Source organism: Corvus brachyrhynchos, unplaced genomic scaffold (genome assembly GCF_000691975.1).
Source record: "Corvus brachyrhynchos isolate BGI_N302 unplaced genomic scaffold, ASM69197v1 scaffold48, whole genome shotgun sequence".
Taxonomy (NCBI): Eukaryota; Metazoa; Chordata; class Aves; order Passeriformes; family Corvidae; genus Corvus; species Corvus brachyrhynchos.
This window is the reverse complement of record NW_008240027.1, coordinates 7,306,192-7,331,508: the sequence shown is the minus strand read 5'-3', so window position 1 is coordinate 7,331,508 and position 25,317 is coordinate 7,306,192. Positions and strand designations below refer to the sequence as shown.

The 25,317-nt window shown below is 36.9% G+C and overlaps 2 long non-coding RNA genes across 3 annotated transcripts in view; one reads left to right on the top strand and one right to left on the bottom strand.

The window, feature by feature from the left end:
- The window catches only part of LOC108448993, a 64,256-nt gene extending 39,243 nt beyond the window's left edge, over window positions 1-25,013 (top strand). Inside the window, exons 2-4 of one of the 2 annotated variants that reach the window (XR_001865084.1) lie at window positions 993-1,101; window positions 6,223-6,304; window positions 24,528-25,013. This is a non-coding gene — a long non-coding RNA (uncharacterized LOC108448993). Of the gene's footprint in view, window positions 1-992; window positions 1,102-6,222; window positions 6,305-11,451; window positions 12,436-24,527 lie in introns of those variants that run through there. The other variant, XR_001865085.1, reaches the window with a different exon arrangement.
- Window positions 14,792-24,529, bottom strand: LOC108448994. The gene is made up of 2 exons (XR_001865086.1): window positions 16,357-24,529; window positions 14,792-15,873 (listed from the first exon to the last, which is right to left on the bottom strand). It is a non-coding gene; the product is annotated as an uncharacterized LOC108448994 (long non-coding RNA).
- Window positions 25,014-25,317: the final 304 nt, after the last annotated feature.

Here is a 25,317-nt window from a genome sequence, read left to right as displayed (position 1 = left end):
TCCCTCTTCATGTCGCAGCCGTAAGACGAGGAAAGCTGTCATTATGGTCGGGTTTAAAACACCTTCCCCCACCCCCGCCCCTGCTCCCCCCAGCTTATGATGGTCCATTTGATCAGATTTCTACAAACACTTAATAACTCAGCCTGACGCGCACCCAGGGTTTTGGACTGCGAGTCTCAAATGATTATAAATCTGGTAAACCCTGCTAAACGATTTTAAACACAGAAATATTTTGAACATAGTAACTTGTACACGTGGAGATGGGATATTTCCAAGTGTGCCGTGACAGATTTATTATTTGTGAGTGTACAGGTGTCTTTAAAATAGTTAAGGGATGGCAGCATTCAAAGCATGCTGTGCGGGAAGGTCACTAACAGGATAATGGTGTGTGTTTCAGCCAGTGTTTTCAATGTTATCTAAAATCTATCAAGACAAAAGAGAGACAAAAAATTTGCATTCAACCACTTCAGAATTTCTCCCTTATTACCATAAATACCACAAACATTACCTGTTGCACACTCCTGATTTGATTTAAATGCAGTACTTAAGCTGATTAGAGAAATATGAGAGTATGTTCAACCCTCTTGAACCTGCATCCAATCCAAGAAGATCCTGAACTAAACTTTGTTTCTTTTGTTCAGAGTACTTAAAATAAGTTCTTTGTACACCATGGCATAGAATTTTGTGAACCTCTGCATGGGTTCATTCTGATCAGAAATTAGACCAAAAGTCATGAAAAGATAGTAGAATGGCTAGTCATGTGTTTTTTCATCAACATCTGAAAACAGGAATGGATGCAATTGCATTCTTTGAGCATTATTCATTGGTGAGATTTGGTGGGAAATAATGGCCTGCATTATTACTTAAAAGACTCAAACGTTGCCTTGTAAGATGCATGTCTTACTGTAAAATACTGCTTGATCAGAGATAAATAGAATGAAACTGTCTACAAAGACAACCACGGCTAAAGTCTGTCTCTTGCTCATTTGCAGATCAAGCCGAGTCCAGCATGAGTCTGTTGCATTTCACATTTCTGAGGATCCCAACATTTATTTGTAACACAGAATCCAGAATAGTGCCTTTATCTGAACAGAATATAGGGTAAGTACTATACTTAATCTAATGAGAAACTGCTTCCTGGAAATATCACATTTACAGTAAAATTTGCTACAGATAAATGATCCTATAGACATTGGAAAAAGTAATGGAGGATATATTTGGGTTTTCTAAGACATGCTATATGACACAGTTATTGTTGTACCATTTAAAGTGCTTCCTCTAAGAAATGCTCTTGGTTCACTGGAAGTCTGGGAGTTTGATTATTTTATTATGAGAGGGGAAGGATCCTTCAACTAGACTCTGTCTCTTTGAGTACTTACCCAGATAGTATTTAATCTGACTGAAATATCATCCTTCCCTGCACACTCTCCAGAACTTCTCAACTATGTTCTTTGGTTGTATCTTACTTGTAAATTGGACCCCAAATTTTATTTCTTATTTTCTCAATTGTTCTTTTTCCAGTGACTGCTCACCAGGTAATAACAGATGAATTTGACTCCAGCAGGGCACTCCGAAGTCTAGTCCCAATATCAAACCTGTATATCATAGCTGTGTAAAGCAGCCTCCTAGTTGATAGATGGCTTTGAAAAAGATGGACTGTCAACCAAATTTGCTCTTATTACTCTGTACCCTGCAATACACTCCTCAGTGCTGCAGTATCCAAGCTGATAATGGCATAGCTATTCAGTCCCACCAACCTGTATGTCACCAGCAACAGGGAATCCTAGAAAAAGAAAGAAATAATCCAGCAGTGAAAGGGATTTTGCCTTAAAGGTACATGTAAGAGGAAAAGCCTATGTAAGGAATTGAGACAGCCGGGGAACGTACAAGTAAAATTCCCAGGGACAATGTGCACTGGATTCAGAAGCTGTAGGGTGTATCTTATTCTCTGGAAAGATATGTATGCCTGCAATGTCATCTGCTAAAATTCATCAAGAGAAGACCTTACTAGAGATGTGCCTGGAGGTAATGTTGAATTAAGATGTGGATTTGAGGAAGTGGTGTAAGAAAGAGCAAACTGAACGGGCAACTGGAGATTTATGGGCACTTGTTGAGCGAGAGGTCATATAAGAGATACCTCAGGGGAGACTGGTGAGTCAGGCAAGTCTGTAAAAATATAACAAGTGGAGCGATCTGGGAAACAGAGGAAAGTGAAATAATAGGTTTGTCATCTGGGAAACTCAAAAACTACATCAGAAAAAAACAAAACAGTATGTAGAAAGGAAGTAGAAAAGTTAATTCCAGAAAAAAAATGTTGGAAACAAGAATCCAAGTAGTAGAGAAGTTAGTGAGAAGGGAAGAACAAAAGTAAGGATCATCTGTTAATAGAAGGCAAAATGACTAAGAAAAAATAGTGTCTGCTTGAACAGGGAGCCTGTGTTAATCAGAAACAAATAAACTGTCACTAAATCAATTCCCCAGAGCAGGATGTGAGGTCATTTCTCAGTACGGAAGATGTGGGTGGAAAAGGAAAAATGTATTCTGCTGGGAATAAGGAAGGATCTTTTTTTTAAATTTCATTTTCTTCAACGGGAAACGATGCTAAGAAATTCCCACTGGAATAAATCAAAGATTATTAGACTAAATGATTTCATTTTAGGTAGGGGAAAAATGCCTAAAAAGGGAAGACTTGTGGGAATAGTAGCTGGCTGAATATCCATGGAAAAAAAATGGGACTGAGGTCCACATTATTTAAAAGAAAAAGAACCTTTAGAAATCTATGGAAACCTTAGTAGAGGTTCATGTCTTCTTGCTGTACCCAACAAGAAGCAATCTGCTCAATGAAACAAATCTGCTCAATGAAAATTGAGCTATGGTTGAGGAAATACTGGTGGATGATCAGGAAAGAGAAGGTAAAGGAAGGGACCAAGTGTTCAAGTGTTCAAGCTACTCAGGAAAGATCTGAAGAAAGAGTGAGTACTTGTGTAACTGCCTTCAAATAATCTAATAGATTAGAAAGGAAAAAGAAAGTATGGCATGCATCAGACAGAATACATTTGGGCCACACTAAAGCATCTGTTTACCAAGCAGTCACCAGCCAGTAAGAGATGAGCCTACCACCCTCTTTCTTCTGATAAGCAGTACAGGGACTATCAGAACACTGGTCCAAAAGCAGATCGTATGTTAAGTTCATTTACATGCAATGGAACAATCAATAAAAATAAGGCTTTATGGCTCAAAGGGCAAAATTTGTTAGCCTAAAAGATCTTGTTGGTAAAATTAGACAGACCAGATTATTCAAGACCTTGAATATGGAAGACCCTTGGAAATTTTTTAGATCAAAAGAGCTAAAGATATGTGGAATGTGTGGCTGATGGAGAGGAGAGAATGCATGGCAAAGTGGTCAAACTATTCCATGAAGAGGAAGAACCCCTTCAACATTATTAGAGACATGCAATCACAGGATGAAAGCAAAAAGATGGATCAACAGACAGATGTGTATTAGAGGTCAAAATACAAAGTAAAGTGAAAATTGTCAGCAGCCAAACTGAGCTACAATTTGGAAAGGCTTTTTAACCAAAGAGGAAAACAATCTTCATTCAGATGAGACAAAAAACCTGTGGGTCTTCTATATGAGCTAATAGAAGTAAAGAAAATCTATCTACAATTAAGTACTACTTCATGTATGTTTTCAGAGGAAAGAGGATAAATAGTAGGAAAGAAGTTTTGATGACAGAAAATCACCAAACTGGAAGCAAAACTAAAAGCACAGTGTACTCAGGACAGGGAGAGGTATCAAATAAAGTCCATTCCACAGTCTGACAAGAAAGGGAACATGAAATCCCAGTCCTGGTAGGAAGCAGCTCAGACATGATACTGGCTGACTGGAGACGAGCAAATGTATTATCCATTTATAAAAGGAGACCTATGCAGCTACAAACCCATTAGTTTGACCTCAGTTGCTTTAGAAGAAATTTTGAAGGAAAAAGTAATTGAAGACAGGGAGGCAAATGGAAAATGGGATAACATACAAAAAGGATTTACTAAAGATAGAATGTACCCAGTGAATTTGTTATCACTCTCTAATAAGATAACTGATTTTCTAAACAAAAGATTTGTGATAAATCTTATCTATATCTGTGCTGCATATGATACAGCATTACATAGGAAGCAGGGGATTAGGAGAAGAGTTGTAAAGTGGATAAGAGATTGTCTAATGGATAGATAGCAACAGGTGGCATTGAAAGAAGCAGCATCAAACTGCTGGAAATTTACTAGCAGGAATTCTCAAAAATTGGTCTTTCAATCAATCTTTTTTTAAGATTCAGCCATGAAGAGAAGAGGTATGAAATCTATAGTTTCCAGTAAGCTAGGAAAAAAAGTCCTTACAAAAGAGGATAAGTGGGTTTTTTGATTCTATAAAATACAAGTACCTGGATATTTTATACACACATGAAATGCGGTAGTACATTTTTCTGTAATAATTAAAAAAAAAAAGAATATTCATGCCATGTAAAGACCTGGGAGTATGGCCTTATCTGAAATTCTGTACATGGTCTTTGTCACTTGGAATCAAGAAAATAAGCAAAAACTGGAATATTTGCAAGGAGGTGCAACTGCAGTGGCTGGCAGACTGGAGAGTCACCATTCATGGAAGAGAGTAAAATACTTTGCTGCTTTTGTCTGACTAAGCAAAAAGCTGAAAGAGGATATGACTGGAGTCTGTAAATGTATTTGTTAGACACCAGACTGGAAAACAGTTGACTAAGACTATAGAATGAGGCTGACAAATGGAAAAGCAGCTCATGCTTAGATAAGAAATGCAGGGAGGATTTCAACCATAGAAAAGTGAATTTTCCAGACTCCCAATAGCTGTAGTAGGGGTAAAAAAAAATTAAATGTGTTTTAATGGAGAATGATTCTTCTATTAAAGATGTCCTTTCACCTGGTTGCCTATGCAATTAGAAGACTAGACTTGAGAGATTCTTCATCTTTTGTTCCCAGTTTCTGTAATATATTCCATTGAACTCGGTGACCTGTCATGTGTCTTCTCCCTCCCCCTTTTTCAGTGCCAATCAGTGTCTCTGGTGGTGCTGAAGACCCGAGCAGACTCAACGGTGTATCTGTCATGCTTCAGAATATGCTGTCTGTAGATGCACTGTGCATTCTTCCCACTTCTACCCTTCATTTTGAAACCTGTCTGATAAGGATAGATTATGTCATAGATACAACAATTATTTTAGCATCCAGTACAGAATCTGTTAGGCACTCCATCCAAGATAACTAAGAAAGAAAAGAAACATAGAAAGGAGCAAGATAATGTAGCAGGAAAAGACAAGAGTGCAGTTTACCAGGAAAATATTGCTGGAGCAAAAGAAATGAGAAAAGCATATTAACTTTTAGCCATGACTGACATCACAGAGCAAGTCAGGCAGAGAGAATAGAAGTTGTAGAAAAGATTAGAGAAAATGGACAAAGAAATTCAAGAAAACATTTTTTAACTTTACAAGAGGCTTGATTTTGATTCACTTATAAAAGAGGTCCCTTTGATTTATTTAAATCCCCCCTGAACATCCTTGCTCTGCAATTGTACACCCTGTTAACAATTCTCTGTTGATTAGACAATGGAAAAGCAGAAAAGAACCAATCATGGTTATAACAGCAGAAAAGCCAAATACCTTCTAACAACTGGCTATCACATTATCTGCTGCATCCCAGAAAGGAAAGTCCAGCAGATATAACTCAGTACCTACAAAGTTAGATTAATATGCAAAAACACCAATGTAATGCTGTTGGTGCTATTTTTGTTTATTCCTGTTCTCAATATAGGCAGATGTGAACATCAGTAGCAAACAAATACATTCAGATATAATAAGAGATCCTGGATTTTTTATAACTTATCATAAATTCATATGCAAGCTGTAACTAAATCCCAAACATTCAAAATAACCAATATCAAAAGATTCTACCTGAAGCACTTCCATCAGAGCTTATTAATTCCAGAATGAAGAGCCTATGATCTGGTTTCCTAAGGAGAAAAGCTGAGGAAATCAGATCCTTGGTGACCCTCTAAATGAAGCCTTTGAAGGAGTCCAAGGCAGTCAGAGATTTTCTGGCTGAAGAAATTTCATTGAGAAAAGCTGCTTTGTTAAACTGGAGAACTTTTTATAAAGTGGTGTAGATGCCACGGAAGGCTCTAAGGAAGCCTTTGATCCCTTGCAGGTCTCTTTGTAGAGGCGAAGAAATGTGGTGTAGCAATGGTGCAGCTGGCTGAGAGTTTTGGACCCTGTTTTCCCTGTCTCAGGTGAGTAACTATGGTAATATATTCACTCTTCTGCTTAGATAAACTCACTGATAGTAGCAAAGGTGGGGAGAAGATTTAGGTTTCATTTGGAAGTTGTAGATCCCAGAAAGAATAATAATAATTAAAAAAAGGTCCTTCTATTAATTTAAACAAACAAAGAAACAAAACTCTCTTAATCTTGTGAGGCAGATACCCAGCTTTCCCACCACCTGTCGTAAGTCCAAAGGGGCTGTTTTGCAGAGAATCACAAATTCTGTAGGTCTGAGAGAGAAGAGAATCCAATTAGAGATGAATTCTACCTGAAGAAACATGAAATTTCCAAAGGCTTTTCTTTTTTTACCCCAACTTTTACCAAATCTTCATAAAAACCAAAAATTAATCACCTTAGAAACAACCTGTCTGAACAGCAGCCAATCTTCAGATTTTAGCTTGGAAGAGGCTCAAATTTAACCCTCTGGGGAGATATTAGGTGATGAATGGGGAATTCACCAAGAATCCACATCTCAACAAAAATTGAACTGAAAAAAATTGTTCCATGGATTTTTCACTAAATGAGCAATCTAGAAAAAAAGAAAGAAAGTTGGTGCCTAGTGTGAAACTATTTGACTGATAAATTCCTGTATGACTTTAATTTTCCTGTATGACTTTAATTTTACTGTGTGCTTGCAGATACATAAGTTTTTTCTTAATTTAGAGATAATCTCTTAAGTAGTTTCATACTATATTTTGAAAATATGGAAAAAAAGGATGTTCTGGATAGTTTGAGGTTTACCTGTGATGTTTGTAGGTGATCAAATTACGAGTTCAGACTTCCAAACCCCACGTAAAGAAAATGCATTTTAAACATATTTAGTAACAGAAGAAAAAGGAATAAAATAAAGCATTTCAGAGAACATTGAAACAATTACTGGTGTTTTACTTGTAATGACAGCTTTCCCACACTTTATACAAAGAACAGAGTGCCTGTTAGGCCAAAATGTGGTGCATAATCTTTATGGAAGAAGGGTGAAATTTAAATCCAGACTCTAAGACTGGATTGTGTAATGAGCAATAGACAGACTATGCATTTAATTCCATTAAGTGAAATGTATTTCATTAACAAAAGTGTTAGCAGAATTAAAACCTCACACTAAAGGAATGTGAAAATCATCAGTGGCAGCCAAAAAGCTGCTACAATATGGCACATATTGCAGAAGAACTGAGGCTGATGTGGGAATAAATACATATGAAATGAATAAAAAAAACCTGACAAAATTGTAGCAAAATTTGAATGTTAATTTATGGCACCTAGTGAAAGAAGCAGGACAGCAGATAATCTGCATATAAATGGCCTCAACACATTTCTTGGTGCCAGTCTGTTACCCTGCTCAGAACGAAACAAAATACATTTCTTAACCAGACTAAGACAAGAAATTGCCAAACAAGGGATTCATTAAATTTAATTAGTTAAACAGGAATAATAGAATCAACAGTTTTTTTAATACAGTAAAACTAAGAAATGGTTGAAAATGAGGTATGGAATAGAGAAAGCAGGAAAAGACAGGAAAGAAGAAATAAAAATAACACAGGATATCTCCATATTAAAGATAGAATGCTTTCACATAGACACTGTGTTCGACATAATTATGCTAATTGACCCTGAGAAACAGTTTTATGTCTTGTGAGGCTCTGAGCATTGGAAAGGACCTGGTGACAGAATAAGGTATAATACCACAGACTTCCAAATAAGATTATGTAACAAGTCCACCCATAAGCATCATCATAACAGAAACAAAAAAGGCAATAGGGGAAAGTTTATTCATGATTATATTGTTATCTACTTTCCAATATTTTTAAAAGCAAATTGAAAACAAATATTACATAAATCTATGAAAACTAAATGCACATATTTTTTAATTGTTTAAAACAAAAATAATTTTAGATTTTGATTTTCTTTTCATAAATCTATTCTGTCTTTATTATCCACCTCAGAGGGCTGGCTAGTTCTTGCAACAAGTATTATGTTAAATTTCTAAAGTGCCTGAAGTTTTTCTTATTTAGTTATATAAGTGAAAACTTGTATGTATATAGATGAATTCAGCAAGAAAAAATATTAAGAAACAGCATGATGAATGATAAATAAAAAATCCAAGACGTTTGATTTGTTTTATGTGGGATTCTGTTTTACCAAGATTAGGAAAATTTCAGAAGCCCTCTATTTTAGAAGTGTTATCTACTAGTATTCAAGATTTTTTATCAGAATTCACAGTGAGTTCTTTAGTACTGTAGTCATCACATCTGATTACACTGATTGATATCACATAACATTTGATAGAGCTCTGACACATTTTTTTTTTGAATGACCAACTGCAACAAATCTTATCTGCTAAACTGCATGAAAGAAAGGGATCAGTGAGTTTTTGTGTAAGTAAGTGGAGCTATATTTTCAAAGTTACCTGAGGCTTCTTCCACTTGTGTCTTAGGATATAATGTCATCAAACAAGACAAAAGAGTGACTCTATTGTCATTATAAAAGTTCCAGTGTCTCTTCTCTCCATAAATATATTAGTGGTTTTGCCTTTAATTGCTGGAATGGTTCAAGGAGTGAACTGGATATCTGATAATTCCCTCAGACTTTTTTCAGTGGCAGCAAAATCTAAATCATCTTCCATGGTCTTTGCCTCCTTACCTGCATCAGGGCTTCCCCCACATATTCCCCTGTAAACCTTTTTTAGCTCTTCACCCTGCTCCCGATTCTGCAACCCCAGTTGTTTCCGTGGAGCACCAAGTCCCCTCCTCCAGGTGTCTCAGGGCCTTTTCTGCAGCTCAGGACTGCCTAATGACTTCACCACTTCCTCACCTTTGTCTGTGCAATTGAAAACATAGATCTGTTAACATTACAGATAGATGTTTTCAGTGACTGACTCACTTGGAGACTTTTGGTGTTTTCCTGGCATTAGTTCATGTTGTTTCTTTCCCTGTTTCATCCCCCTTCAACAGAGTCTGTTAGTTTTGGTCTGTGCAGAAGAACAGAAGATTAGTCAAGTGAACACAATAATATTTGTACCAACAACAGACAGCAGTCTCCTCTCTTCTCCCCAGTTACCAATGTAGTACTTTAGGATATGAAATGTTCATTTCTCAAGCACCATTTTGAGATTTGCTATTTAATTTCAGCAAAGTATGATGATCAAGTATATTAAATACCACTCAGCTGAGAATGTTCCCATTTCATACCTTGATTCTTGAAATGTTTAGGGCTAATCTTTAGTTTCCTATTTTGTTTCTAGTAATTTCAGTGTAACTGTACACAGTACCTAAAATTAATGGTTAAAAAGCAGCTCCACAGGCATTAAAATGAAACAAATGAAACAGCTCTGGGGTCCCCTGCTTAAGGACATGGACCTGTTAGAATGAGTTCAGAGGAAGCCACAAAGATGATCAGGGGCTGGAGTAGCTCTCTTATGCAGACAGAGAGAGTTGGGGCTCTTCAGCCTGGGGAAGAGAAGGCTCCTGGGAGAAGCTGCCCAGAGAAGCTGTGGATGCCCCATCCCTGGAAGTGTTCAAGGCCAGGTTAGATGGAGCAATCTGGTCTAGTGGAAGGTGTTCCTGTCCATGTCATGGGGCTGGAACTAGATGGCTTTTAAGGTCTCTTCCAACCTAAAGCATTCTATCATTCTGTGATTCTAACATTTATTTAATGGGGCTAAGGCCAAAGGTGTAAATAAAAAGATATTTTTAAAGACTAAGAATTTTAATTTCTTGTTAATCCTGTAGTATATTAATAAAACCGGACATTAAAATTTTAATTTAAATACAACACTAGGAGTCTCATCTTTCTAACTATCTGTATACTCAAAAAGAAGAGAGAGAAAGAGCAATTCCTTCAAAGAGCAATCCAGGTCACCTAGGGCAGGCCGGGCCCCCAACCTTCCGTTTTACCTTTGAACTGAGGTTTCACCTGTGAAGAAGCAACAGCAAGTTTCCAGAGAAGATGGATTAATTAAATGGATCTGTTGTCTTTTATTCCAGTTGAGTATCAGGAGCAGTGCTGTGTTTGCCATGTCAAAGATGAACACATTTATTTTGGGACCTTTTTAACAAGCAGCTAATGGATGTTGATACCCATTTACCATTACAGTTAGTGACAATTTGATGTCTATGCTGACATTGTTTTGAGAATCTCATCCCAGGAGATTTGAATAGAAAATCTAGCAACCTTTTTTTTTTTTTTTTTTTTTTTTTTTTTCCCCAGGGACTCTTGTTCCCTGAAGTATTTCTATTACTTCCTGTCACTACTTGTTTTAGCAACCCAACTCCTGCCTTTCGGAAGTGAATGAAAACAGTTTGGGCAGCACCTGGATGAATTTCTTTCAGCTCTTTGGCTGCCTTTAGGAAGCTCTTTTTCATTAAAAGTGATTTGCATACTACCAAACTGTATTCCATATAAGCGTCGAAGCTGATTTGAAGCAAAGGGTTGATGGGCAAAAATCAACAAAATTGCTAAGGAAGAGTTAATAAGGTCAAACAAATTAGTTGATCGGTCTTTAAAGAAATCTTTCTGGACTAGTTTTCTGTTTGCTCAGGAATTCAGGCAAACCTATTCTTCATGCAAGTCTTACTTTTTAATTCATCACATTTATTTTTGCAGAGAAGCAATATTGAAGATTGAATTTAAACAATCACTTTAGCCTTTTCCACTGGGTTATGTAATGCAAAGAAATTACTCCATGAAGAGTGTAAAGCTTATCCACCTTTTCCTTACTGTGTCACTCTCTCGTGACACCTTGTCGTATGCTTTGTCCTGTTATTAATATTCATGGTTTTATTACAGTACTGGCACTTTATTCAGCGGATCTGATTTATGCAGACAAGTCGTGTCTTTGGAAAAACTGGGAAGGGGTAAGGAGGATTATGTCCATTTGTTCACATCCAGAAGCCTTAGAAATGTTTACCCCGGCAAATATAATTTGGATTATTTTGGGCTGGATTGTCAAAGGTGCTGTTGTTTGCAACAGCACTGAGCAGCTGAAAGAAGCTGAGGGCAGGTTCAGTCATGTCATGTAGGTGCTGTTTCAAGCTAGGGAACTGCACAGCAGAACTTTCTCCTCTGCCAGTCCTGGCTCAGGTTGAAATAACCCAGCTCTGTTTCTCTCCCTTATCTATAGCTGAACGCAGGTCTTTGCTGCTGTAGTGGGTTGAGCTCCAAAACTTCCTCTGCAAGAACAAGAGTAATTTATAAAGCACTACCGGATGTACCTAGCAGGTTTTTGAAAAATTGATCTTGGACGAATCGCAGCCCAGAACATTGACTGCTGTGGGATGGCTGGGAAAGGAGAGGAACATTTCAATTCCTGGAGCAGGTGACATAGGTTTATTGCTGGCATTTTCCTTTATTATAACAGGGACTACTGCAAGCTGATGAAGCTAGAGGCAGCCAGGTTCCACTTTTGCAAAAAGAAAGCATTCTGGGGATTAGAGATATCACCTGCCCCAAAAACGCTGAGACAGAGGCACATATGTGGACTCAGCCTTTGTGCACAGTGCAAGTCTATATCTTACCCCCCAAAAGACCCCTAAAACATATTTTGGGTTTACAGGGCACAGTTACATGAAAAATGGTTGTTGTGTGTGCATGGTAGAGAAGGAAGAGGAGAGAAAAAGGTGTCAAAAAAGAACCAAATGCAACTTGTCACAGATCTATCCAAGACCACTAAGGCTGGCTCTGGCAGTTGGCTAAACTCAATATTTGTACTATTCGAAGTATTTCCTAGGGTAATTATGGAGAAATACAAGGAAATACTGTATTTTGAGCCAGATATTCCAGGAGGTAATGAGTGCTTCCTTTGAAGCTGGTTTGAGTTTCAGGCACTCAGTACCTGTCAGGATCTGGCCTGTGTGGAGAGCTCATTTGTCTTGAATCACACTGACATGACTACATATGACACAGAGATGGAAAGAAAAATCCGTCATAGAAAGGCAGCTCTGTTGACTTCAATGGAATGTCACACATCTGAATCAGGCTGTATTTATTCTTGTGGCTATAAAGACAGACTGTATTTAAAGGAAACAGATTACAGAGAATCAAGTAGAAAATGGAACAAAAACCTTTGTTATAATTAATAAATAAAACTACTTTTTTGCCAAAAATAGAAATTCAGCAATATTTTTCTGCAATTGTTTCTACCAAAGAAAAATGAAATAAAATTGGTTTTTATTTTAGTTGTTGGTGACTTTTTTCATCCAGCATTTTGTAAGAGCGAAGACTGAAATGCTGTGGAATTTTATTTATAGCGACTTTTATCTTCCTTGACACAAAACTTTAGACTGATACAAATGTACCCATCTGTGTCCAGTACCCCTGAAAAAGGCATTAAACCAAGGCAAATTCCCTCTCCTATTTCTCTAGAAATACAGTATATGGAGAAAAATTATGTAATTTACAGCATAATAAAGTACTATCAGCTTTCTTCCATGCACACTGCAAATTGTTCTCTCAGAAATGTACTACCTCTTAACATTTTTGCAAACTCAGTTACACTTTTCTGGCCAGAACCTCGTACATCTTATTTGATGAGAAAGACATTCATTCTCGTGAATATCATGTAAAATTCATTAACATCTCTATGAAGTTGCTGTCAGTGGTGGTAGAACCTGACAATAAGTGAATAACATTAATTGGAAACCTTTTGGGCATTTTTCATCAGGATTTTGCTTTTGATATTAAAATGTATATGAATAATAGAGTTAATAAATATAATTTGAAATAATATCAGGAAGTCTATAATTATATTATGTATTTTTAAATAAATAAATTATTTGGAAATGTAATACAAATGTTATGTATGTATACATTTCATACAACACTTTTCTTTAGAATTTCCCAAACTTTAGACTTTCTCCAAAAAATAGATTTGGCATTATGATTTCCACTCTACAGGTAGGGAATTTGGTATTTAGATAAGGCCTCAATGACTATTCTCTGAAAATCTCAAATTACTTTACTGCATGAAGAATTCTGGAAATGATTTAGCATCATGACTAAATTAAACAAATTTAAAACAACAACAACAACAAAATGGTATCTGTTTCCATAATCTTATTAAGTAAGCGAATTGCAGAGAAAATTCGAAAGCGGAGTTGGGGACCTTTTATCTAAATAATCCTCTTTCCATCAAGAAGCCCCTCAAATTCTTTCCACTCTCAAAACAGACATTTCAAAGAAGAAACATTGCTATCACTGGTAAAATACTTTATTTTACAAAGATTTTGTTTTTCAGTTCTCTGGCTAAGTAATTGATCTGAGAGGGGTTGAAAACTTGTCGATGAAATGACTTGAAACACTGAAATAATTTGAGAGTTCTTGATTTTAATTCACACTCTTCCAGACAAGGAAATGAGTCACTGAGTGTACATTCTGCTGTGTCTAAATCGGAACGTCAAACTGTATACATACTTACGTGGGATTCACCAGAACAGAAGTTGACTTAAGACTTTACAAGCCAACATTAATTGTGAGAGGGCACTGGGAAGAACTGACTACCCACTTGTGGGGCCCAAAGCATCTGTTATCATGACCTGTTCCTTAGCTCGTAGCAGTGCCGGCACTCAGCAGCCTTGCAGTGAGTGGAGAGGTGCAGATGGCAACTCAGTGGTGGGCCGTATCCTGGGTCTTCCACTTGAATATCCAGTACCGAGTTCCTGTGACAAATTCTTGCTGCACTGAAGGAAGGGTTAAATAAGAAGAGCATAGCAGTTAAAGACACTGGAGTGCTTGCTTTCGCTTTTTCTGCTTGCATTCTGAGTGCCCTGAAGGGTTCTCTCCTAGCTCTGCACAGCCCTGTCCCATGCTAGCAGAGGTGAGCAGAGCACACTGGACAACACCTCAGTGCTGAGCAACATGTATTTTTGATACACCACAGACTGAGAATTCTTTTCAAAACACCTCCCTTCTGTGTGGAAAAAGACATCAGGAACCTTCAAGCTCAAGAGTATCAACTTAATCAGCCAAATCCCACACCTCATCCCTTTCTAAATTCAGTAATTCTGTAACTTCCAGTGCCATCTCTTCATTGGTTTTTGTTTGATTCTCTTCCCCACACCCTTTCATCACCGAGCATTATTAATTAACAAAACTTTGTGTGATTTCATTACTGTCAATAAGGACTGCTTCTGCAAGGTTCTGAAGACAATTGTATAAACTCTTCGGAGTTTATTCCTCCCTGCATGTGCAATTAATTACTCCACAACCCTAGAGTGCTCCTGGATATCCAAGGTGCTAGGGGCTGTACAAGGACAGAGAAGTGCTTGAGGATCAAAGATCCAGAGATCGGACAGCATCTGAGTGAAATACTCCTTTCCCCTTGCGAGGATTTTTTCAATGCGCACAAACCAATTTGGACTGATCTGAAGAGTCCTGGCACTGGATTTCACTTTCAGATATACTTTCTGTATCCCTTTGTCTCACTCTGGTCCCTGGGGTGGAAATTAAAAATGCCATAATCACTATTAGTAATTTAATTTAATTTATTATTTGGTTAAGTTTCCCCCCTTTTCTAGTTCCTTTTCCCAAAGAAAAGACATTGAAGTTAAAGGTAACCTACTAACACAGATATTGCTCTTTCTACCAGTAAATATGAGATTCAAATATATTTTGTGAGTCCACCGTGACAGATGAAGCAGCAGCAATCACTTAATATGACCCTGTTTCCTTTAAAAACAGAATAAAAAGCAGTAAGCTTTTGTATTTATATAACCATATGGACAATGCATTAGTATGGTCACAAGCTCTGACACAGATCCCAACTATGCTGTGGAATGGATGACCATACTATATTATGCTCATTAGGACAGACTCATCCTGAAGTGTGTTTGACATCATAAGCCAGTCAAGTCTCCAGCTCTACATGATAAGAACAACAAACTTGCAGTATTTAGGTCTCAGCCCGCAGCAAGAACTCTGCTCCAGCTGCACGATGACAGCTTCACCTCTCTTAAGGACAAAGTTACAGTGCTAGATCTGGTTGTAAAATGTTTGTGTTAGCTTTGCCCATATAACTACCAAAGGAAACTGGCATCTTATCTGGTGGAAACCACTCTTTTGCAACAAGGGTGGAATCAGACCTGGTTGATATAAGCAAGAACGGTAGTCTTGTTGCAGAAAAAATTATTGGGGAATAAGGTCTGTTAAATGCTAGTTTCCATGCATGCCTTCACTTTGCAAACTGATGAAACCTTCTTGCTGAAAAATATCCAGGATTACAGTAGTGTGACTATAACAATGGGGAAAGCACTACCTTCCTACAGCATGTATGGGTGAGACAAGTGATGTTCAAAATACAGTTTATACAGTGGAATGTGTAAAAAGTACTGGGGAAATAAGCATTAATGTAAGACCCTTTTAGACATGTGAATTGAAGTCAGGAAACAGAAGGTGAGGATCCTGGTCTGTGTTCAATGTAGGTTATAAAAGATTTTCCTTGATGGATGTTACATAGTCCATCCTAATAAACTGATTTCTTGTTTACTTCTGATGTATTCAACCAAGATTGGAAGTGAGGTGAAATATTTCCACTCTTGTATGTCCTCTCCTGAAAGACAGTTTAAGAAGAATTTATTAAAGCACCAAAGCAGAAAAATAAAAAAAAGAGAAAAGAATAGATTTAATGGCTTTCTAACAGCAATGGAGTAGAAAGCCTAACTCATTGTTACTATATCCAAAGCATTTTAAAAGTACAAGTAAGGAATGCATCTCTATCATCTGAGTTTAATACAAAATCATGTTCCTCTCCTGTCACACACAGGATTTGTTATAGATTTTATCTGCAATAAAAGCTATGTCAGTAGTGCCACATAATACATTTGTAAAGGTTAGAGATATTTTAACCCACATCTGTGACCAGAATTTTAATGACAAGCATATCCTCTGAAGCAGTACTAGGAGAGGAAAACTCTTCTGTAGATATTAATGCAAATCAGTGTAGAACAATGCCTACGCAACATTACAATAGGGTCATTGTGAATCATGTCCTTGAAATTACAAATATGTGACATAAGTAAAAATATATTATTACGAATTCTGCCAATCTCTTGTCCTTGTCAGGGGTTTCTGTTTTTGCAATCCAGAGAGATTAAACCCTTTTTTTGCTTAAACTGTCAGGAAGACCTGCAAAACAGAACAGCAGAATTACTTTAATGACTTTCTTTTTGAAATATGCATTCTTACAAACCATGCATAATGAACAGCAAATTCACAGATGTATTTTTTCTGTCCACTTCTATTTTACTTTCAAAAAATTCATTTATTTCCACCTTCAACTTTGCTAATTAGAGGAAAAATGAAGGAAACAAACACTCCATCAACAGCAGTTTTGTTCACATCCAAGGGCTTCAAGTTTTATCTTTTGAAACTGGAAGGAGTTTAACATCAGAAATTAAAGTTTTGATATTGAAAGGTGATGCTTCCTGTTTAATCCATCCTCTCTATTGATAAAACTTTTCCATGGGATTATGTCGGATTTAATTGCTCTTGAATCTTTTAAATGGTTTGAGATGATGCTGTTTCTGCAAGATGCAGCTCATCAATGCCTTCTCAAGAAAAAAGCACCATAGCTGAAGTGAACAAGAAGTTTATCATATGGGTTCCACTAAGAAAATGGAATTGATCATTTGAACTTGTTTCACTTAGTTATAGTAAGAGATGCAAGTAGGACTACGCCTGAACAAAAAGTTACATATCCAAAATAAACTCTTGGGTTATAGGTCTATGACCATAACTGCTTGTGCTACTTAAGGCTTATTTTGTCATCTGTTCATCTTTATTGGAACTGCAGGACTCATTTGGGGTAAATGATAATTTAATTAGTGGGCTCCATACAAAGTTTCAACTTTTACCTTTTCCACTTAAAACAAGTTTCTAGAAAGCACAGACAAAAGTCTTGTTTTGATTAACCTTTTATCTTCGAGCCTTGGATCAGTATCAGGACATTTTTTTTCTCTTTTCACTCATAATCAATTTTAGAAAATTATGTTGATATTTGCAGCAATACTGAGCCTCCACATTACATTGTTCAATTATCCATAAGATTTGTGGAGCATAAAGCAAAACTGTTTGCTTTTAGAGGACATCTGCTATAAATAATATGATACCATAAATTTTCCAAGACAGCCATCACCTACCCAGTTGTTACAGAGGCAAAAAGTCTTGGCTTCCCAGAGCAGGTTCCTTTTCAGCCTCTTGTCAGGGAGGTCAACAGCATTTACTTTTGTGCTTTTTCTAGGTACCTTCCCCCACTGTAATGAAATTAGAATGTAATGCTTTCGACGCCTGCACATATCAGCTTTCATTCTTTGGGGAAACATGTGAACATCATTAGAACACAGTTTCTCTCTCTGTTTTCAAAAATATTTCCTTAACAAACTTTATGAAATTCAAACTCGTGGAGTTCATTCCAATGCTGTCTTTAATAAAGTGGCATCTGCTAATGCTGGTAAATGTAAGCATCTGTTATCATTTCTGGTAGGACCCCCTATCTTCATGAACAGGGAGATCTCAACACGAACATAACATTCGCTAAGAAGGTCCCATCTCTGGAGTCTGACTGGGTATTTGCTTTATCCTTAGGAACATTGTTCAAATCTGCTCATCCTTTGCTTTGCAAACTGAAAGAAATGAGAGGAATTTTTAATTATATTGCTGCTGCTGCTTATTGTTAATAATAAATGCTACACAGTGCCATGCATAGCTCTTGTCTCCTGAGAAGATTCACAGCATGGCTGGGGTGTGGTGGTGCTGTTGGTCTCTCTTTAAAGCACACATTTCTCTGTAGTGGTTTGCTCTATAAGCTTGTTAAGAGCAGAATGAATTAGGAGTGAGCTGATGACTTGCTCACCTCAGAGACGCAAGAATTATGTTCTTGCATTCTTTGAAAAGTTCATGGGCAGCATCTACTCAGGTTCTCTGTGTGCCTTTTCTTCATGAGGCTCTCAAATATCTGAACTGTGGTGGGCCTTGGCATTTTTATAGTGTATTTACCTTCCGGTATGTAAAGAGCAAAGGTGCTTTTTAAGTCAAGCAGGATATGAAGGCTCCTTCTCTGGCAAGATAACCTCAAACGGTTTTGCAGCTGCCTGAGACTGAAGTAAGTGCTTTTGATGAATGAGTCAAAATGACATGTTTGGGGATGAAATAAGGTGCCAGTCACAGGTTTTTGAAACAGCAGCCATGGTTAAGTGCTTGAAATACAGGTTTTTTTCCAGTAAATTTCTGTTGTGTGAGCTAGTTACGCTTCTGAGTTGTTGCTTATGCTATCAAAATCTCTTATTGCTATTAGATAATGATACTAAAGTAGGTTAGAAACTGTACCAGCAACACAAGCTGTGAAGAGTCATGAATCAATTCACACCCTAAATTGAGTGCAAGAGCATTTCTGTTTTAGAGTGAAATCTGGGACTCTGATATAGGCACATGACCACTAGAGTGGGAAGATAAGAAAAACCCTAATATGCTGGGACTTGTGGTATCTCACTGTGAGATGATAAGACAGAAATAATAGCATTCCATGTGGGACTCCCTTGCTTTTGTCACTGGAGAAATATCTCATGCTAGCAATGAACAGGAAACATATTTTTATTCTGCTTTACTTATTTGTACTTTGCTACAAAAGGAGCTGTAAAATTGCATTTTAAACATTTTTTATATGAGTACAAGAAGATGCATGCTGAATAGTGCCTCCCTAATGAGAATTTACTCTTTAGACATCTCTGATATCTGTTTTGTAAGGTACAGCTGTCTAGGACACTTGGTAAAAAATAGATATGGTAACATGAATATGGTTTAATTAGGTTGCAACTTTATTTACTATCTCATTTTGGAACTACTGATAAAGGAGTGCAAATGTTAATACTTTATTTAATTGTTTTCAATAGTAAAAGCGTGTTATGTGTCCTCTGTTCTTCCACAACTGTTTGCTGAATTGGAGGAATTGGGAGGCATGAAGAGGGAATGCTAGAGAATTTTGGAATTCCCAAATGCTAGAACAACCCTAAAAAGTGCTGCACGATGCAAGGAGTGAAGAGGCTGAAGGACAAGGACAGCTATATACTTTCCATATGAGACAAAACTAATTTTCATTCTGTAAAAAACGTGTTTCCTATTGCAAATCAGGTCCAAAATTCTCTGTAAATATTTTTCTTTCTTTTAATTTTTCTTCAGATGAAACTTGTTTTGGATTTATTACATTCTTTTCTAGCAATAATGCTTTTCAGTGAAAGATTCTAATTTAATGTCTTTTTGTTCAAATATGTGATTTTTAAGCAATTCTTTTCAGTCTGAACTACACAAAATTGAAAAAGCACATTTGTATTAGACTACAGGACTATACCAGTTTATAGACCCTAGCAAATTCTTAGTTGTGCAAATTTATGGCTTGGTCTTAGAAGGACTGATTGCTTATATACACAATGTTCAAATTATTCTCATGCTTGTATGTATTTTCCTAGAATACAGGCTTTATAGCTTTCACAGGTCTTCATGATGGAGTCTCTAAACAGCCCACAATAAAGATAAGGGCTACAAAAAGGGTTTTTAATGGATTCCTTTTAAAAAATTGTTTAGGCCTAATCACTGTTGTCTAATATAGCCACTGTTTGTGAGCCATTTATTAGGGAAAAAAATAAGAAAGGAGAATATAAAGGCAATGGAGAAGCAATTTCTAACTAGATGCTGCAAGTAATTTGTTCCTCAACCAACCCAAATCTTGCTAATCTTGAATCCTTACCACCATTCAGATCAGCAGAGCTTTTAACAGTAGAAGGGTTAGTAAAAACAGTGATGTAAATATTTAAAGGCAGAACTGGGAATTAAACATAACAACATTGTTAGTTGCTGAAAAGGACTCTCCAGCATGCAGTAGACCATGTAATCTTCTATGTTTATCTAATATTATTACCTTTATTTTTTAAATATGCATTTGTCTGTTCTGCTCTTGTGTTGTTTGTTTGGGTTGGTTTTTTGGTTTTCTGTAACTTTTTAATATCTATGTCTTTTTCTGTACATAAAATGGTAGGATATATTTTACAAAAAAAGTAGAGTGCTTTTTTTCTTCAGATTTTGTTTCCTAATGTTGTAGGTGCTTTAGGATCAGTAAACCCAAATCTTGTTCACAGGAAACTTGCCTTGCTTTGATGTATTAAGCTGATAACCTATTCAATGAATGGCTATCACATCCCAATAAAGCATTTCTTTCAGCTACTTTATGTATTTCACAGACACTTATGCTTAAAAATATTAATCTTTTATGGGTTATATTGTGATTTTATGACAATAAAATACGTTGTTTTGTTTAACTGCTTTTCCATAATAATACCTTTTTATCACATTGGATCTGTATGATTCTCTATAGGAGAAAAAGAGCAAATTCTATATCTAACTACTTGAATTTCGAGGAGAACTGAGCATTGATTATGATCATCAGCCTTATATTATTCTAGTTTTATCTCTCTCTCTTTGTCTTTTCAGGCAGCAACTGGGGACATTCTTAAAAAGAGAGACCCCCAGACTGCCCTGGAGATTTCCCCTTTGCAGGGGAGGTTGCACTTGGTCACTGCACTGCAAGGGCAGGCTGCAGCTGTGGTGCACATGGTGAGGGCAACTCCCAGACTCAGCTCATAAGCAGAGATATGAGGAGGCAGAGATGATGAAACACCTTACATAATTACTTGGTGAATACAGCTGATTGACTGGGTATTTGTATGTTATATGTGCATTGACCCTTGCTCACCCACTGTCAGAGCCAGAACGCAAGATTTGAATGGTTCAGTTCAAGGTGAATGATACAGTCTGGCCAATGTTAACATAATTAAAACTTTTATACCACTTACTTTTATGTAACCTGTGCTCTACATATTTGAGACGTGTTTTGAACAGGGTTTTTTTTTATTTTTAATGTGTTGGTACTTAACCTTTTTATCTCCCTCATCTGTAATACAGCTCTAATTATAGTAGTTAAAGGTGAAGAAACAATTAGAAATGTGAAAACATGCATCCAACTTAATTTTACGTAAATCTAAGTCAGAAACTTAGGCCAATAATAGAATTGGGGTATTTTTCCCAGTAGGGGACAAAAAAGGTATTTTTGGTTCCAGAGTGATACTTAACTCTAATCTGGTGTACGGATATTCAACCTTAAAACTGTAAGCTCTCAACAACTCCAAAATTATTTGGAATACATAGTTTTGCTTGCTATTTGAATTTCCTTCTTACAAAGGTTCCAAGAGAGGTCCCTGGCTGATACAGAAACAGAAATTGGAGTGTATGAAATATAGCAAACACTGTAACTAAAACCAACATCTTAGTAGGCAACTCTATACATAAATAATAATTTTGAAAATCCTGTTTTTAATAAGACAGGGTGTTTTGTTGATCCTTGCATTAGGAACATTGTAATAATTCATGCACAAGCGGCCTAGGGAAAAACTGCCAGACTCTAGGACAAATAGTCATGAGGAAAGTCCCAGCAGCAAGGAAGATGGAGGGTTAGTTCATTAATCAAAAACTTTGGGAGATCTGAGAGATCAAAAGCACACTTTGTAGGAATAGGTCCAAGAAGTTTGAGGCATGCAGAGAAATCCCTCCTGCATCCAGCTACAACTACAGCCTTGCAGCTGCAGCTCAGGTAATGGGACTGACCTTGTTACTTCTCCTTTATTTTCAGGCAAAGTTTGGTGAGTTTTTTGCTACGGTTTCAGCAGCCGAAGCTTTGGTGATCTTGGATGAAATAGAGTGCTTATGTAATCCTTGGTTTAGGGAAAGCAGAGTGAACTTCCAGCTGGCTGAAGACAGAGTCTAGGGGCTGGAGCACTTTGATGTTCCAACCAGTTGCAAAGTGAATGTTTATATATGCCTTACTCACTGAAAACGAGACTTAGTTAAGGTTTAGGGTCCAATAATCCTTAAATCCCCTTTTGATTTCTGGTTTTATATGCCAAAAAAGTACATAAAAGCTTCTTTTTTTTTCCTACCTGGGACATCTTTTAGTGTATACAGATATGCATTGTGCACATTCTTTGGACAGCTCTTGTAGGTGGGAAATCTCTCTAAGCACCATCAGAAACCAAAAACTAGACAAGGATGCACTTAACTTCCTGGGAACTGTTCATTTCCACACATCAGGAGGTTTACAAGCCATAATCATCACGAGTGAGTCACCAGACTTTCTGAAATTAAAATACACCTTCTTTCTAGATAACATTGTATGATAACAAATAATAAAAACAGCAGATTAAGCAAGAGTAGCTTCATCAGCAGTAAGAATGAAAGATAGTACATGGCTCTCAATTTTAGCAGGGCATTCAGCTCTGAAAAGGGGTAAGTATTCCAGGTTGTACTGCCAGTATTTATTTCAGAGGTTTTTTTGTCAAGAATTGTTTAATATGCATTCAACAAGTCCTCCAACATCTCTTTAAAGAGAAAAAATCATGCACAATTCATTCAAGGAATACAAACAAATGCTTATGCCTAGGAGTTGTTTCCTCTTATCTGGAGTTGGAAGGGTTGGGTTACAGATTGCTTTACTTTGTATTTCCTAAGATATTCCTCATCTGTGTGCTGGGGATGATGAATGTGTCCTCTGGCATTTCTTCTGGTGAACTATGAGAACCTTCTGATCTGAAACAATACTGTGTGACTGTGTTTGTGTTGTGCCACGCCTGAGCTAATTAGACAGTTATTTCTCAGTTAGAGTTTTTGCTAAAAAACCCCCAAATCATTAACTGGGCTTTTTGACTAGGCATGTCTGGGGAAGCCCAAGTTTTTTTCAATGTGTAGTGTAAGATTACTCCTGTTGGCTTAGTTCAAGACAGTGCTCTTGATTTGTTACCTAACTAATTCCACCTGAATATCGTAGTGCAAAGCTGAACACTTAAATCTTGAGATCTTATTCTACACACTAGGCACATGGCTGTTAAAATTCAAAGTCCCTAGACCTCACAGGGGCAACAAAGCTTAAAAGAATATGACCTTTTGGCTACTGGAGTCCAAGTTTGCCCTCTACAAAATGAAATATTTCTTTTTCTTACCTCATTGAGGTGGGTATTAGAGTCCTCCTTTAATGAAGGAAATCTTGGGTCTGTTAGAATCAATGTCAAATCTCACAGTGAGTTGAACATGGCCAGATTTTATCTAACATTTAGGATGCCCTCATTACTGCCGTGTGTGAACTGTGACAAACCCTGAGTGTTCTGCATGTGCTGTAAAATATAACCATCCAACAACTCTCTCTCTGTGCCACTAGCTTTTGCCCCTTCCCTCCCCACATACAGACATTTAATATGTCTATAATTTTCTTGATGATTTTCATGACTTCTTTTAATATTGCAACCATATTTGCTGGCTTTCTGCCTGGTCTCTTGGACTCATCTGACAGTGTGTTCTTTCATTTGTTATTCAGCTAGTTTACTATCCTCTATGATTTTGTTTCATATCCCTTCCTCTATTCTTTAGAGCATCACCCTTGACTTCTCTTTTCCTCTGGCAGAACTAAACCCCCAAAACTTCTTGGATTAATCTGGTTTGCATTTCCAGCCATTGTGTGTCTCATTTGAAAGTTTTTCCTTGCATTTGCAATATCTTTATCTGCTCTGAAGCATAATAGCATTTCAATTTATATACTGCTTTTAACATCAAGCAGGCAGTTCAAAGTATTTTATAAAATTGGGAAAGAGGAAGCTAAACCTAAATAGTTGATGCAGATAGAAAAGTTTTCAGGCTAGACTTAAACTGAGATAGCATAAGGGCATTGTACATATTATCATCTTTCTTGCTTTACTGCCAGTGCTCCTTGCTTGCTTATTTTCTATTAAAAATTATATGAAGTGATATTTCAATGATTTTGCATCTTTTATATTACTAATTGCTGCACATAGTTGAGGCTTGTTGGGCTTTTTTCATACAGGCTTTCACACATAAATTTTTGAGACTTTTGTTATGGCTTCACTGTTATTTTTACACATGGGTCAAAATGAATCCTCATCAGATGGCTGCCTGGATGCTCCAGTTTAGCATCACATGTAAGTCTCTAGGGCAGCTTCACTCTCTGGCAGAAATTGAGCTCCTATCCACTTTCAGGAATGTTAATTTACCACAAATTGTAGCTCATTTCTTGAAAGTGATTTGTGTATAATAGACAGTCCCTGGAGAATTAAAGGAGACCTTTCCTTTTAATTTTTTTTTTTTTTTTTTTTACAGGGGTTATCTGACACAACCAGGATTTGCAGTTCTGGCTTGAAGCTACTACAATAATGCAAACTCAGTCTGGTTTTTCAAATGTCATGATGAGATGCCTTATTAAAGCTTGACATGGACAGGGCGTTGTAGAAAACTCTTTGATTCTATAACCCAGAGACTTTCATAGGCATGCTGTGACACTGTAAGACTTTTTCCTCTTGTGATTATCTCTCTTTAATGTAACACTATTGTACTGGAACTCTTAGTGTCTAATTTCCCAGAGTATTACATCACTCTATTATAAGGAATCCTCCTTACTGTCATTCCTAGATCAGGATTATACAGAAAAGCTAATGAATACTCAAGGATTAATCATTACCACAGCCATGCATTGAGCTTTGGGAGAGGAAGAAGTAGGAAAACATCCACCATTTATCATTCCAGAGGGATTTGCAAGGCAATTCTTTACCCAGAATAAAGTGCAAGCTAAAAAAAAAAAAAAAAAAATTAACAAATGGTAATAACATACGGTTATTATTATGTTTTTGTTTTTTAAAAATTAAACTCAAAGTTCCAAACTTCTAGTTTGCATTGATAAGATACTCCAGTGGACTTCTGGCCACAATGACCAATACACATACATTGAGGATGTCACTGACAGCTCTGGGCCATGCTTCATCATGGCTTTATGAACTGCTTGTTGTCTTCTAACCTGAAGATCATCATAGGAAGAGTGAAAGGAAAATAAAAGATAATTAAACTAAAGCACAAAGACGGTTGTTACATGGATCATTGCTCTCTTACAGGAAGC